This window comes from Euprymna scolopes, chromosome 12, assembly GCF_053919585.1.
Source record: "Euprymna scolopes isolate OS-2025 chromosome 12, ASM5391958v1, whole genome shotgun sequence".
In the NCBI taxonomy this organism is placed as follows: Eukaryota; Metazoa; Mollusca; class Cephalopoda; order Sepiida; family Sepiolidae; genus Euprymna; species Euprymna scolopes.
In genome coordinates, this window is record NC_136493.1 from 113975074 (window position 1) to 113991008 (window position 15935).

Below are 15935 nucleotides of genomic sequence, written 5' to 3' on the forward strand. Positions count from 1 at the left end.
ACTTTACTTTCTTCAAAAGTGAATAATTGTTTGGCACTGTCAGGGCACTTGTTTATCAAAAATTCCCAAAATGCAATAGCACATTCTTGTTGGCCACTATTAAAAACGCCTCCGATTGATTCTCTAAGATCAGCAACACTGTGAGTGCCAGGGACAAGCAATCTTTTTAATTGCTGAATTGGCAAATCAATGTTTGGAATGCTTTTAATGATGTTAGACAACAAAGGAAGGTGGTAAATTGTCTGAACAATACTGTTAGCAAAACAAGCATTTCTTTCATTGATCAATTTGAGGTCCAAATTATTTTGAGAAATTGAATTGTCTATTTTCAGCCATTTTCTATTTGGACTATCATGTTTTTGCTTCAAATCATGATCTATAACGATTGTTTTTTTTCGTTTATAAGTCTGTTTGTACAATGACAAACTTTGAGGCTTAACAGAACAAGGAGGAAGCGGTGGCAAATCAACCCTGTCTCTTTTGGCCCTCAATCTATTATATTCAGTCCATGCACTTTTGTTACACATGGTCAATTTATGAGGGTCAAGGTCGATCAAATAGACATTGCACAGCTTTCTAGCACGTGACAAAGCTACATAGGCCATTCCATCTGAAAAGACATCAGATCCCAAGTCAACAATGATACCATCGACTGAAATACCTTGGGTTTTGTGGACAGTTAAAGCATAGCTGAGTGACAAAGGTATTTGAGATCTAGTCACAAAGAGGCCACGAGAAAGTTCATAGTCAGCTTGCACAAATTCAACATTGACTGCATGATCCATATGATCAAATTTTACAGTCACAGCAACAACTTTGCCATCTTTCATTTGTATTTCAGTGACTGTACCCATTGTACCATTGCAAAGTCCTTTTTCGATATCAATATTCCGACGCAACATGCATCTAGCACCAATTCCAATTTTAAACACAGTTTCAAGTCCAGCTGTGTCAGAAATCTTTTTAAGTTTAGAAGTTTTTGGTGTCTGTTTTGATTTTTTTTTTGTTACGGTTTTTTGTCTTAAGTTGGAATCAGTTGCTGAAATTTCAATGATATGAATATTATTTTTTTTCAACATTTTATAATTCACTTCCTCAGCAGATTCATTTGTGGGTACAATGCAAATAATATGCATTTTCTTTTGCAAATTTTGCAAAAGATCAGTAACTTGATCAATATTTGCTTTTTGTTTAGGATTGATTCGATGCCTTTTCAAGATCTCAATATCCTGATCAGTTGGTGACCCAAGTCTAATTCTGTTAAGAATATTAACAAAGTTTTCATTGTCATCTTTTTGTCGCATATTTATGGTCAATTCATCATAATCGAAATATGACCACAAATTTATACCAGCAATTCCCAAATTTGATTTTCTAGCATCTTGAATAGATATTTTGGAAAATACAGGTTTTTCATTAACAGGTGGAAGCTGGAATAAATCACCAAATGCAACAATTGACATGTTTGCAAATGGATACACTTGTTTCCTAATATCACCAAAAACATCTTGCAAACGTTGGTGAATAAATGCTAATTGCAAGTGACTAACCATGCTTATTTCATCAATAATGAATAATCTCACATATCCAAGCATGGTTCTCAAACTTTTTATTTTATCCTTTGATAATGGTTCATATTTAGGTGTAGAACCATGCTGCACATTTAGTTGAAAGACTCTATGGCATGTAGATCCTTTCAAAATGTAAGCACTGACACCAGTAGGAGCACAAATAACTACACTGGGTCCATTGATGGCAGGATATGTGAGAGTAATTTTATCTGCCAGTGCATTGATCAGAAAAGATTTGCCCACACCCCCAAAACCACTAATAAATTTGAGAATTTGTGGACAATCGTCACAATTGCACCTGTGAATAGGGTTTTCCTCATTCCAATGAAGATTTTGTTGCTCAAGTTTGGAAATAATTTCATTATAAATTTCTTTTTGAATGAAATTCAATTTTTGCTCATTTTCTAAAACTTGAGCTTCAGTGACATGTCTGATTTGAGGCATATTTAAATCAGCTTCATTTTTATCTGCCTCTTTAGCCATATTAGGATCGCAATCAATTTGATCATCATCAGCGTTATTTTCATTTTCATAATTTTTAGATTTTTGCTCTATTTTTTTGCTTATTTCAATAGCATCTTTAATTTTTTTCTTAATACTTTCATAATTTGTCATTTCAGACAAATATGGAGCATTTTGATAAAATGATTGCTCATATGATTTACAGCCATCAAGTAAATCCATTTCTTCTTGGCGCCAAGGTTTGAACAGCATCAACAAATTGTGATAATATCGTTCTTTTGTTTCAGAAGTCAATCTCACATTTGGCGTCTTTATAGCTTTTTCTTTCACTTTTTTTAAAAAGCCATGATTATTTCGCAGCTTCAATGAAACTTTCTCATCATCATTTGTGGAAGCATTCATTGTTCTTTCATAGTTTCTCGCAACATAGTACAAACTTTTATTTTCCATAGAATCAGGTCTATTCGGGTACCATGTTTCAACCATATTGCCATAATACAAATCTGTAGAATCAGGCTGCATTTGATCCAATTCTTCTTGTGGCAAAAATCTGCGGGTTCTATATTCAGGTATATCAGCACCGACCCACATTACAGTTGCAGAAGCTCCAAACAAGTGATGTCCCAACAGCTTATCAGCAACTTCATAAGCTCCTGAATCTCTTTTGGACAATGTATAAAGACCAGCGCTTTTGCATTTACCATAAAATGATTTTGATTGGTCCAATGACCACACACCTTCAGTCTCAGATGCTTCATATTTAGTCTGATAGCTGTTGATGTAATGGTTCAGAATCATTGAATTGTCAGAAATGTACTGCAAGTCAATATTAGACTCCCACATCATCAAAATAGCTGGGTTGTAAGCATTAATGTACTGCTCTTGTGAGCTTCTATTCAAATTATACAATTTTTTAATTTTTTTGCCACATTTATGTGACCTAACACTTTCTTCAATTGTGTTAAATTTGAAATTTCCAGCAGATTTAGGAAATCCATAGCGACAAATTGTGTAAAATTTATTTCTGACAAATTTTTTACGGTAACATGATCCACCACAAGTGTGTCTTTGCACTTTATTCACCAAATAGGCTAATTTAGGTGATTTAAAATGGTTGGGAAGTTGACAAGTAATAATAGATTCAATGAAAGTTTGGACTATTTTGTGTGAATCTTTGTCAGTCTCATCAGAAATAGGAGCATCTTTGCAGTACACTTTCATGTGTACATGAGGAATGCCTCTGTTTTGATACTCTAATCGCCAAAAATAATGGGCAACTTCAGTCAGAGGGCCGTTTTTGTCAAGTATGACAATCTTCAAAAATGATGTGAATCTATGATAAAAATGTTCACTGACTGCCACAATATCATCATTATTTATTTGTCCAAATTTTTTAGTTGTATTATTCAACTTTTCAAGAAATTCGTGCAAATCTTTGAGGATATATTCATTGCAAGACAGTGTCAAAAAGAAAGTGGGTACTCCATAACACTCATCAAAAGCTTGCAAATCCGTGTATTTTCGAGCCCAAAATTCCTTAGATCCTCGCATATTTGCCATCATCATTGACAAATTGCCTTCCAGTTGCTTATCATTATTTGTCAATCTTTTTTTCAGTTCAGCAACTGTTATTTTTGGCATTTTTGCTGTTTTCATTATAGCATAAATACCAGCATCAATGGCTCGTTTATCAGCTTTATCGGCAGAAAACATCAAATATTGAATATTTCTTCTGAATCTAGGATCACAATGGTTCAATCGATTTCTGATGTACATGTATGGTTTTACTTTGCCATATGGACGTTCATTTGAAAACATTCCAAATCTACCTCTTGTGAACAAATCAGGAAAACAAAACAATTCCAATAATGGGTCATTGTCAGTTAGTAATACTCCTTCAACTCTTTTTTGCCTGAAAATCGTCAAATCCTTTTCAGGTGGCAACATTGGTTGCATTTCAATGAGCGTGTGATGCTCATATGAAATCTGAGCCCCAGTCTGAGTCAGAAAATGATCCATTTTCAGACTATCATTTCGCCCAGTGCATGTGACAATTTCATCCAAGTTGGCATTTCGATCAATTTTAATGTCATTGTACAAGATATTGTTGTTTTTCAACCAATCCAAAGCTTTGAGAACTTTATCCATATTAACCAATGAGCGCCAAATAATATTTTTTTTGTTTGGCAATGTATCAACTATAATTTCAAGTAATTTATGATCATTGTTTGGCAATGTAGTCATAGCATGGTTGATAGTTGTTTCCATTGGCATTGGCAAATGACTAGCTATTCCTCTGATAGCTGGGATCAACTGGCTTTGCAGTCCTTTAAACTTGTATGGCACCAATTTAATTATATTCATAAAGCATTTGGCTCTTTGAATAAGAAGACTTTCATACATATTCAAAATGGAGATTTCAGGTGGGATGTCATCAACTTGAAGACCATTAATCGATGCCAAATTTGGTACTTTTTTGTATGTTATCATATCCGATTGACATTTTTTGCATACAATACATGGTAATGTGTAATTTGCTTTAATAATGTTAAGTATTGTTTGAGATTTTATTTTATCCCAGTTGTCCCATTCATGCAATTCTGAATCTTTTTTGCGCATTTTGCAAATGTCACAATGATTTATTTTAAAATCATAAATTGCCTTTTGAAATTTTTTAAACAAATTGGCATATTTTGTTGTTACATAAACCTCAGTGTGAAATTCATTTTCATTTGAAAAGGATTCATTGTAAAGGTCAGAAATAGTAGCATCTCTGCTAACCTGGTAAATTAACTCAGTATATAATGACCAGTCACCTTCAAGTATTGCGATGTCATATTTGTTAAGCCATGTTCCAATCGACAATAATCGATATACTTTTCTGATCACTGTTCTCAGGTGTTGCGAGTGTGGTGACAAGAGTTTCAGCAGGGCCAGCTTGTCCGTGCAATCACTTTGGCCACAGCAATAAATTCTATCAGAATGCATACCTTTGCAACTTTGGAAACTATCCAATTTCTTCCTCATTTGAGCAATTGTCAAATTCGGACTCAAATCAGACAAATTGTTATGCAATCTTTTAGCATATTCCAATTTCTGAGCTGAGTCTGGACAGCCATCTTCGATTCTACACAGACGAGTCATTGATATTCTGTAGTCACTGTTATTAATTTGATTTTCATTGTTTTCATTTATGGGGACTTCAAATGTGTTTAATTCACTGCAATCACATTCTTGGCAATGCATAAATTTAAAATTGTGTCTTGACAACTGAGCCAATGGCACATATTCATATTTGCTTTTATCGCAAAGAAAGTGCTCATTGGTGAAGCAGTGGAACAAATTATTGCCCCAATAAGTCTGCAGACCGTCATTGTTGGCTTTTTCTACATAAGAGTGGATGCATCTGAAGTACTTCTTCAATTGGTTGATCATGAAGTTTCTCATGCCAACTCCTTCAATATATTTCTTGTTGACAGTGCTGAATGCACTTTTATTAGCCAATCTGCATTCCTGTAGGTCTGTTATATTCTCTTTGACAATTTTTTTGTATGACATAATCATTTTCCGCATTATAATCATTTTTTGCATTAATTCATTATAACATCTTTGTCGTTTTTTAATTTGTCTCATATTTCTAATCAGAATGTGTCGATGAAAATTAGCATCTTTGCTTGACATTTCGAATTTGCAAGTAAATTTAGATGCTGTTTTTCTATGTTTATTTTTATATTTGTTATAATATGCTTTTGCACAAATTTTTTCTCTATTTTTTTTATAATATTGGGCCATTTTCGCATGCATTTTTTCTCTATTTTTATTGAAATATTTTTTATTTGACTCTTTTTGCTTTTTTTTATAAGTATCATTATTTACCGCCTTGAGTTTTTTTTTATAATTCTGAACTCTTTGTTTTATTTTATCTTTATTTTTTCTATAATATTCAGCTTTTCTAGCTTTTTCAGCAATTTTATCATATACTTTTTTATTGCCATCATTTGCATTGGTGTACTCCATTTCATTTTGCTTATCAATAGGTCCTGGGTTAATTTCGACTCCACCAATGATCAGAAGCATCAGAATAATAGATCTGTTTTTATGCATAATGTAGCATTTATTGTGATAACGAGGCTTAAATTCGAAATGAATTATGCAATTTTTAATTGTGAAATATAATTTCTATTTCATAAAAGATATATTTTAATTAAATTTTATCTTGTTCACAGTGAAAATAGAAAAAATATAATCACATATTACATTTTTATAATTATGAACATAAATACAATTTTAATGACTTTGCAATGCAATATAGTTGGCAAAAATATGTCAATTATGTGCAAATTGAACAAGAAACGAGTCAGAAAATGTATAAAAATGGTCAAACAAGTGGTAGGAGTGACAAGCCTTATGCAGTGTCTTGACAAGCTTGAGTTGTCTTTTCCTGTTCTGAGTGCCCTCACTCTCAGAAAGTCTGTTCTTGGCGATATTCTTCCTCTCTTTCACTTGCTTTCTCCTTGCTCATATCTCTCTCTATTTGTTCCTGAACAATCTATCACTCAGGCTTTCTTTTACTTTGACTCGATCCTTCCTTTTCCATTACAATCTTTTATATTCCCTCCTGCGTCACTCTCTTTCTCTCTAATTAACAGTCTGAGTCTCTAATTGTCACTTTGTAGTCTCAAGTCTCGGATGATCTGAATGAGCAATATAAAAAAAATAAAATAATTAAATAAAGGTCAACAATGAATAGTAGAGAGAACTGAGAAGTATTGAGAGTACTATTGAGAAGAAGAAGAATCGATAAGAAATATCGAAAGACAAAAACTGGCTGTAACATATTCTTGCATTATTTACAAAAAGTTGTAAATAATGCAAGAAAATGTTACAGCCAGTTACAAAATTAAAAATGATAATAATATATTCATAATATATTCTTGACAGGCCACAAAATCACCGCAATACCACATTTACTCCGGGGAGGGGGGGTCCTACGTAAGTCCCAGGAATTTGTATAAACAAAGTTTAACCAATTACGCATAACTATAAAAGAAAGTAAGAATTTTATTGACACAGCATTTGTAAACAAACAACAAAAAAGTTGTAAATAATGCAAGAAAATGTTACAGCCAGTTAAAAATTTAAAAATGATAATAATATATTCATAATATTCTTGACAGGCCGCAAAATCACCGCAATGCCACATTTACTCCAGGGGGGGGGGGGGTCCTACGTAAGTCCCAGGAATTTGTATAAACAAAGTTTTACCAATAACGCATAAATATAAAAGAAAGTAAGAATTTTATTGACACAGCATTTGTAAACAATAAAAAAAATAGTACGCTTACGTGTTTTAAATAATGCAAGAAAATGTTTCATGTAAGGAGCTGCAACGCAGACATAAATAAACAACTTTACGGATGTGTGTTTGTTACAATTTAACGTCTGCTCATTCGGTAATAGTCGGTAATTTTCGGTGGGATGCGGGATTTAAACTAAATTAATTTAGCAATGGTAGTAATATTGTAACGGATAATCAAAAATAGGGAAAAAAATCAGTTATGTAATATTTTACACAAATACTGAACAGTAGCCCCCCCTCTCTGTCTGTCTGTCTGTCTCTCTCTCTCTCTCTCTCTCTTACTCTCTCTCTCTCTCTTTGTGTCGCTGTTATTATGGTAGTACGAATAGTGGTTTGTTTACGTTGTAGTCGAAAAATTATTCTTGCATTATTTACAAAAAGTTAAAAATAATGCAAGAAAATGTTACAGCCAGTTAAAAAATTAAAAATGATAATAATATATTCATAATATTCTTGACAGGCCGCAAAATCACCGCAATACCACATTTACTCCAGGGGGGGGGTCCTACATAAGTCCCAGGAATTTGTATAAACAAAGTTTTACCAATAACGCATAAATATAAAAGAAAGTAAGAATTTTATTGACACAGCATTTGTAAACAAAAAAAAAAAAAAAAAAATAGTACGCTTATGTGTTTTAAATAATGCAAGAAAATGTTTCATGTAAGGAGGTGCAACGCAGACATAAATAAACAACTTTACGGATGTGTGTTTGTTACAATTTAACGTCTGCTCATTCGGTAATAGTCGGTAATTTTCGGTGGGATGCGGGATTTAAACTAAATTAATTTAGCAATGGTAGTAATATTGTAACGGATAATCAAAAATAGGGGAAAAAATCAGTTATGTAATATTTTACACAAATACTGAACAGTAGCCCCCCCTCTCTGTCTGTCTGTCTCTCTCTCTCTCTCTCTCTCTCTTACTCTCTCTCTCTCTCTCTTTGTGTCGCTGTTATTATGGTAGTACGAATAGTGGTTTGTTTACGTTGTAGTCGAAAAATTATTCTTGCATTATTTACAAAAAGTTGAAAATAATGCAAGAAAATGTTACAGCCAGTTAAAAAATTAAAAATGATAATATATTCATAATATTCTTGACAGGCCGCAAAATCACCGCAATACCACATTTACTCCAGGGGGGGGTCCTACATAAGTCCCAGGAATTTGTATAAACAAAGTTTTACCAATAACGCATAAATATAAAAGAAAGTAAGAATTTTATTGACACAGCATTTGTAAACAAACAACAAAAAAAATAGTACGCTTATGTGTTTTAAATAATGCAAGAAAATGTTTCATGTAAGGAGGTGCAACGCAGACATAAATAAACAACTTTACGGATGTGTGTTTGTTACAATTTAACGTCTGCTCATTCGGTAATAGTCGGTAATTTTCGGTGGGCGGTGGTGAGCATGGATGGAAATGCGGGATTTAAACTAAATTAATTTAGCAATGGTATTAATGTAACGGATAATCAAAAATAGGGGGAAAATCAGTTATGTAATATTTTACACAAATACTGAACAGTAGCCCCCCCCCTCTCTGTCTGTCTCTCTGTCTCTCTCCCTCTCTCTCTCTCTCTGTCGCTGTTATTATGGTAGTACGAATAGTGGTTTGTTTATATTATAGTGGAAAACTCTTATGAAACTAAAATCCGGCAATTTTTATTTTTTTAATAACGGTATTAGTATCAAAATATCTGAAAATGATATCTTAAACTAAACAGAAGAATGTCAAGGTAATTATTGTACTATTTCAGAAAATGTTCAATAAGTATGTCTCAAGTAAATTAATTTATTATTTTTTCCACCGGTACCCTACGTTGGATTACTCAATAGTAGTCTCGAAGTAACATTTTGTTGTCTCGCAGTTACTTGCGAGACTAATATATTGGGTTGGCAACTAAGTTTTTGCCGTTTTTTAAATGTATTGTTTTGAAAATTTATTTGTTATATTTTATTGTTTGACTCCAAATGCTTTCTACCAAAAAGGTAGGGTTCTGGATATGACCTTAAACTATATCCAGTGGTGAGACCCCAGCTTGCGAGCTTTGGGGAGTGTGAAGCCACCCTTTAATTGCCATTGCTCCCAGGTCCACTCTGATCTGGAGTGGTAGTACCTGTTAGGGTCCCAGCTATAGGTTAAATAGAAACCGACTTGAAAACAACAAATATATTCTACTAAAAAAATTTTCTTCAAAATCTTTGGATTCGGCATTAAATAACGTGAAAAGGGTTGAGATGCCGTAAAACAAAAACAACCAACCAACCAACCAAAAAGGTAGTGAGAATCTTGTTGAATGTTAGGAAAAAGGTTGTGAACATGAATGAAGATTACATCATTGATTAAATAGGTGTTGGTTTTTATTTTACTTTTTAAAAGATGTATATTTAAAAAAAAAAAACAGCAATAACTTAGTTGGCAATCTAATATTTTTTTAAATATATATGTATAGAAAGTTATGAAAATACATATGGCAATCAAGCTACATAGAATATTTCACATTTCATCATTTTGAGAATTCGTCAGGCTTATGCATGAAAATATAAGACTATATATGAATATATATAGATTTATTCAATCATATATATATTAGTGATGGGACGATTCCAATATTTTTCTTGATTCCATACTAAATTCCCAATTCTGATACAATTACCGATTCTTTATAAATCTCTAAATATTTAACTGTTATTTTGTCCCGATTACTGTAAAAAACACATCTTAAATGTGCCTATATTTTCTCAAACATAAAAACACACTTGCGAGGGAGTGATCTAAATATTTTTGTCTTACTGGAAGTTTAAATCAATGAATATTTATTATTTTATCATTACTATAAGCAGCGGAAGATGTTTCTTAAAGTAGAATCAAATAAAAAAAATTTTTTAAAGAATCAGTTTTGACATTGTAAAGTAGGTTCTAAGTTTTCTGATTCCGATATCCCAAGAAATTTAATTAATCATCCCAGCACTAATATATATATTTGTGTGTATGTTGGGGGCGATTACTTGGGAATCAGAAAAATCAGAATTTTTTTTTTTTGGTATCTGCATTGGAAAAATTTCTTTTTTACTTTTTGTTTGTTTTTGTTTAAAACTTAATTCTAAACACTAAAATCTGTATATTACGTCCCCACAAGTTCTTTTTTTTTTTTTACAACTCTATACCTAAATATTTAGAGCTTTTAAAAGAACTGAAATTGGTAATTGTAATATTGGACTCGTCTCAGCACTTTATATATAAAATCAATAAAGGAAGAAACTGAAAATATAAGATTATATATTAATATATGTAGATTTATTCATTTATTGAAAAAGGGTATTCATCAATTAGAGGTGTTAGGTAAGTGAGAACTATTTATACTATGGTATTTCGAATATAATAGGGATGTGACAACTAGCGATAGTTACATTAGCAACAAAATAAAATATTGAGGCTGAATGGAGGAATTATATTGATCTGTGATATGGGAGGAGTATAGTAGTCTGAGGTTCAATTTCCAAATAAATTGCAGATTTCTACTACCAACAGTAACACTTATTTGAGTCTCTATCTAAATTGGATGAACACTATCTTCCACCCGGAGGAACTTCTATTTATTTGTTTTTTTTTAAAAAGATACTTTTTGGAAGTACTTGGATACTGCTTTGGACTTGACAAAAACCTAAAAAAAACCCTGGCAATTACCACCACTTATTGCCTTAGAACATTCTCCTGCTGTATTTTTTCTTGTTTATCTTACTCTAAATTTATTCTGTATTTTTTATTTATTTATTTTATTTATTTATTTTTTATTTATTTATTTTTTATTTATTTATTTTTTATTTATTTTATTTTTTATTTATTTATTTTTCTTTATTTATTTTTTATTTATTTATTTTATTTATTATTTATTTTATTTTTATTTTATTTATTTGACTTATTTCTGTCACTTGGCTCTTTATATCTTTACATTTTTTCTACTAATTTTTGCTTCCGTTTTGTTGTTCCCCTTTTTTTCTTTCTCCTATGTTTGATAACCATGCATTCCTTAGAACTCATATTATCTATAACTAGCGGGGGTACCCGGCGTTGCCCAGGTGTTTGGAGGTGTGTGTGCGTGTGTTAAACAACTATTTAAAAAAAATCGGACCCCCCCCCAAAAAAAAAAAAAAACAGCAAACGAATGTAAAAGTGATTAAATAACCCTGTTCAAACTTGTTAAAAAAAATCGAAAAAAACAAAACAAAAAAAACAGTGAACGGATGTAAAACTTCTTTCAAGCAATCGGATAAACCAAAATTTAAAAAAGGAAAAAACAAAAAAAAAAAAAACACAGGGAAAAGCGAAAAAAATGGTATAAATAACAGTTTCAATATTAAATGCTTAAAAATCATAGAAAGATATGATAAATGAACCTGAAATCTTTTGATAACGACGCTGTCCCTTAATCCATTGCGCTATGAACATGTGGACGAATGTAGGTCGGTCTTTAAGTACGTTTTTTGCGCATGTTGACGCATGCGTAGAAGCCATCTATGGTAGAAAGGGGTGTGGTTGAGGGTGAAGGAATTAATTCTCTATCTATATAAAAGCCAAGTACGTCCAAGGATGGAGTACTGCTGCCATATCTGGGCAGGAGCTGCTAAAAACAGCCTATCCTGCCTTGACAGAGTACAAAATAGACTTCGTAGCTTAGTGGGGGATGCCCTTTTCTCTACCCCGCAACCTCTCTCCCACAGAAGAGATGTTGCGAGCCTATCCTTGTTTTATCGTTATTTCCATATACGGTGCTCGTCTGAACTCCAATCTCTGGTCCCCCCTCGCCAATCTTTCACGAAAAACACCCGTCTAGCTGAATCCACTGTGAAAAATTTTCCCCACTCTTTATCTGTGCCTAAATCAAAACGTGGATTCCATGAACAAAGCTTCTTTCTTAGAACTGCACGCCTGTGGAACTCTGTTCTGTCTGCCTGCTTCCCACCTGACTACAACTTGGATGCCTTTAAGTCCAACGTTAACAAATTCCTAATGAATCACCCCCTTAAGTAAACACTTCATCAAATCTCCACACTAACGTACTGTACTTGCAATAACCCTTATCCCTGAGTGGCTTCCAGGCCTTGATAAGTGGTGACCACCGTGTAAAAAAAAAAAAAGCGAAATAAAGCAAAATTCCCTTGTTATTATTGTCAACAAAGCAAAAAAAAGAAAATGGCATAATTAAACCTTTGATGGTAAGAATGGCTGAAAAAAAAGAAATAAAAATAAGAAAAATGAATTATCTTTGAAGAACGAGTCGTCAAATCATGGTGGATACATTGAAATAACTACCGGAAGTAAAAACCGAATAGTCCCGCAGTGTGCGTAAAAGCAAAAACAAAACAATCAATTCTTAATCAGACCTTAATCGCGTTTTTTGGGGAGGTTTTTTTCCAAGTTAAATTCAACTTTCACAATATCTTATAAAATATCGATGTTTAATTCTGTACGTGATGTTGCAAAGCTAATCAAAAACCTTGATTCGAGTAAAGCAACTGGCCCTGATGGTATTCCAATTATAGTACTCAAAAAACTTCAACCTGAATTAGCGCCCATACTTACAAAACTGTTTAAACGTTGTCTTAAGGAGAATAGTTTCCCATCTCCCTGGAAAATCTCATCAGTATGCCCTGTATTTAAGAATTCAGGTGATCGCTCATCCCCCTCTCAGTACAGGCCAATAAGTCTCCTGTGCGTCATGAGTAAGTTGCAAGAATCTGTGTTAAATACAGAAGTAATCAAACATCTCAACAAAAATAACCTTCTTAGTGACACTCAATATGGTTTCCATTCTGCTAGATCTACAGCAGATGTCCTTACAGTTATATCGCATAGGATTAGCAAATCTCTCGACGGTGGCAATCTTTCTAGGGCAATTGCTCTTGACATATCTAAAGCCTTTGATAGGGTATGGCATAAAGGTTTACTTCATAAGATCGCTAGCTATGGTATAGCTGGAAAAGTCTTCTCAATTATTAAATCATTTCTTTCTGATAGGTTCATAAGAGTAGTAGTTGAGGGGCAAAAATCAGAAGCTCACAGTATTAATGCCGGTGTCCCTCAGGGATCCATCCTGGGCCCAACTCTTTTCCTGATCTACATTAATGATCTTCCAAATCATATCCTTACATCATTTGTAGACATTTATGCTGACGACACTACCATTTATGGTACCACATCTAAGACAGTAAACGACCAAGTTCTCTCCAATTCTCTCTCCTCTGATCTTGAGCATGTAGTACAATGGGGAAAGGAGTGGCTGGTTACTTTTAATGCATCTAAAACCAAGCTTCTCTCTTTACATCATCAACATTCTGATCCACATTTGTCATCAATTGAAATGAATGGCTCTCGTCTTCAGGAGGCCTCAAGTTTTGACAAGCTTCTGGGCTTGACCATTACTCCTGATCTTAAATGGAACACGTATATCAAATCTGTTGCCAAGGCCGCTGGAAAAATGGTGGGATCTTTCTATCGATCCAGTAGATATCTCACTGCTGATGCTATTCTCTACCTATATAAGAGCCAGGTACGTCCAAGGATGGAATACTGTTGCCACATCTGGGCAGGAGCTGCTAGAAAGGACTTGTCCTGCCTTGATAGAGTTCAAAATAGACTTCGTAGCCTCGTAGGAGATGTCCTTTTCTCCTCCTTGCAACCTCTATCTCACAGAAGAGATGTTGCGAGTTTGTCTCTGATGTATCGTTATTTTCATGGAAAGTGTTCAACTGAGCTTCAATCTTTGGTCCCCCCTCGCCAAACTTTCACAAGAAACACTCGTCTAGCTGTAAACACTATCAATAATTTCCCCCACTCTTTATCTGTGCCTAAACCTAAACGTAGATTCCATGAACAAAGCTTCTTTCTTAGAACTGCACGCCTGTGGAATTGTCTTCCGTTTTCCTGCTTTCCGGCTGACTACAATATGGTTGTGTTCAAGTCTAAAGTAAATAAGTTCTTGATGAGCCGTTCCATATAAGTTATTAAATTTACCAAATTTTCATTACTAATGATTACTATATTGACCAATTTCTACTGTACACTCTTTAACCCTTATCCTTGAGTGGCCTCTTGACCTTGATAATGTGGTGATGCCTTTGTAAAAAAAAAAAAAAAAAAAAAAAATCTTTTTTTTAGCAACTACGACTCCAAACCGGTGTTTGTTCGTACTGTGCCTTGTGAACAAATGTCACTCAATAATGCTACAATATTTGGAAGAAATAATCAACAATTGCCCATCACTTGTATTTTCAAAGACTATAAGGCTGCTAGCGTGTGTACAGTGATGATACTTTGCTTCTCTGATGACTAAAAAAGCAAAGATAATCAGCATGAAGTTAGAACTGAATTGAAATTGAGAGTAGAAACTGCAGTTGATGATGCAATTGCCAAGTTGGAAGATGCAGATATTGTTGGTGCAGGGTGGTACAAATATATTTGAAACTTAAAATCATTTTCCAAGTGTAATGTGAAGGAAAACAGTGAAAGACATTAGAAAAGAAGTTCAACCGATATTTACATTTTGTAAAATGGGATCAACAAGGACAATGCTTATGATGTAAAGGGATGCGCTGGTAAAAGGTTGGATGGAAAGAAGTATGGGCTTGGAAACGAGTAAGGACACCATTCTTGATTAGATCAACGTATGAAGCGATTCAATCACCTGCCAATAATGATGCTTGTGTGGGAAGAAGACAAGAGCTGACGAAGCAGCAAAAGCAGCATTAAGATTGACCCCAACCAAAGATAAGATCCCTCATAGTGATTTAAAAAAATTAATAAATATATTAGAAATACATGGCAAGAGTCGTGAAACTCTTGTACCAAAAACAAACTATACGAAATCAAGGAAAACAGAAACCAAACAAAAGAATGATCAGAAAAGGGTGAGTTATAATAACAAGACTCCGAATAGGTCATACCTCTATCACACACTCATACCTACTCAAAAAAGAGGAAGCCCCACTTTGCATACCGTCCCAGGAGTCAGTCATATACTGACAAGATGTGAAGACCTGAAAATAAGCCGCCAAATCTATATAATGAAAAAAACTTTAAAGGACATATTCACTCATGTAAACCCAACTACCCTCCTCATATATCTGAAGATAACAGGGTTACTCAACGAAATAAAAAAAAAAATAAAATACTACCTTATTTCACTATATAAACATAGACATTTAACAGCAGATACCTGGATGCATAAAACTTATAATGTATATAGTTATATAACCAAAAATGTTTTTTAAAAAGAAAAAAGACATTGGCATTAAATGACCACTAAGGTTGATATGCTGTAAAACCAATCAAGCAACCAACACTAAGACATATTCTTTCGACATGTGAACTGACAACAAAAAGATATAGCTGGTGCACAGTCCAGTATTTATAATAAATGATGAATCTTTTTTGTCATCACATTCAATTCCACATATTATAGAATGAGTGATTTCGACATGTGACATCCATATTTTTTTTTTTTTTTTTTCAAAGTTGATGGTGTTACATAATTGTCGT

General features: G+C 33.4%; 1 protein-coding gene across 1 annotated transcript in view; it reads left to right on the plus strand.

Annotated features, from left to right (window-relative positions):
• Positions 1 to 15935, plus strand: part of LOC145291462 (RING finger protein 17-like) — a 191442-nt gene that overhangs the window by 20931 nt on the left and 154576 nt on the right. The gene's annotated exons all lie outside the window — the stretch shown is intronic.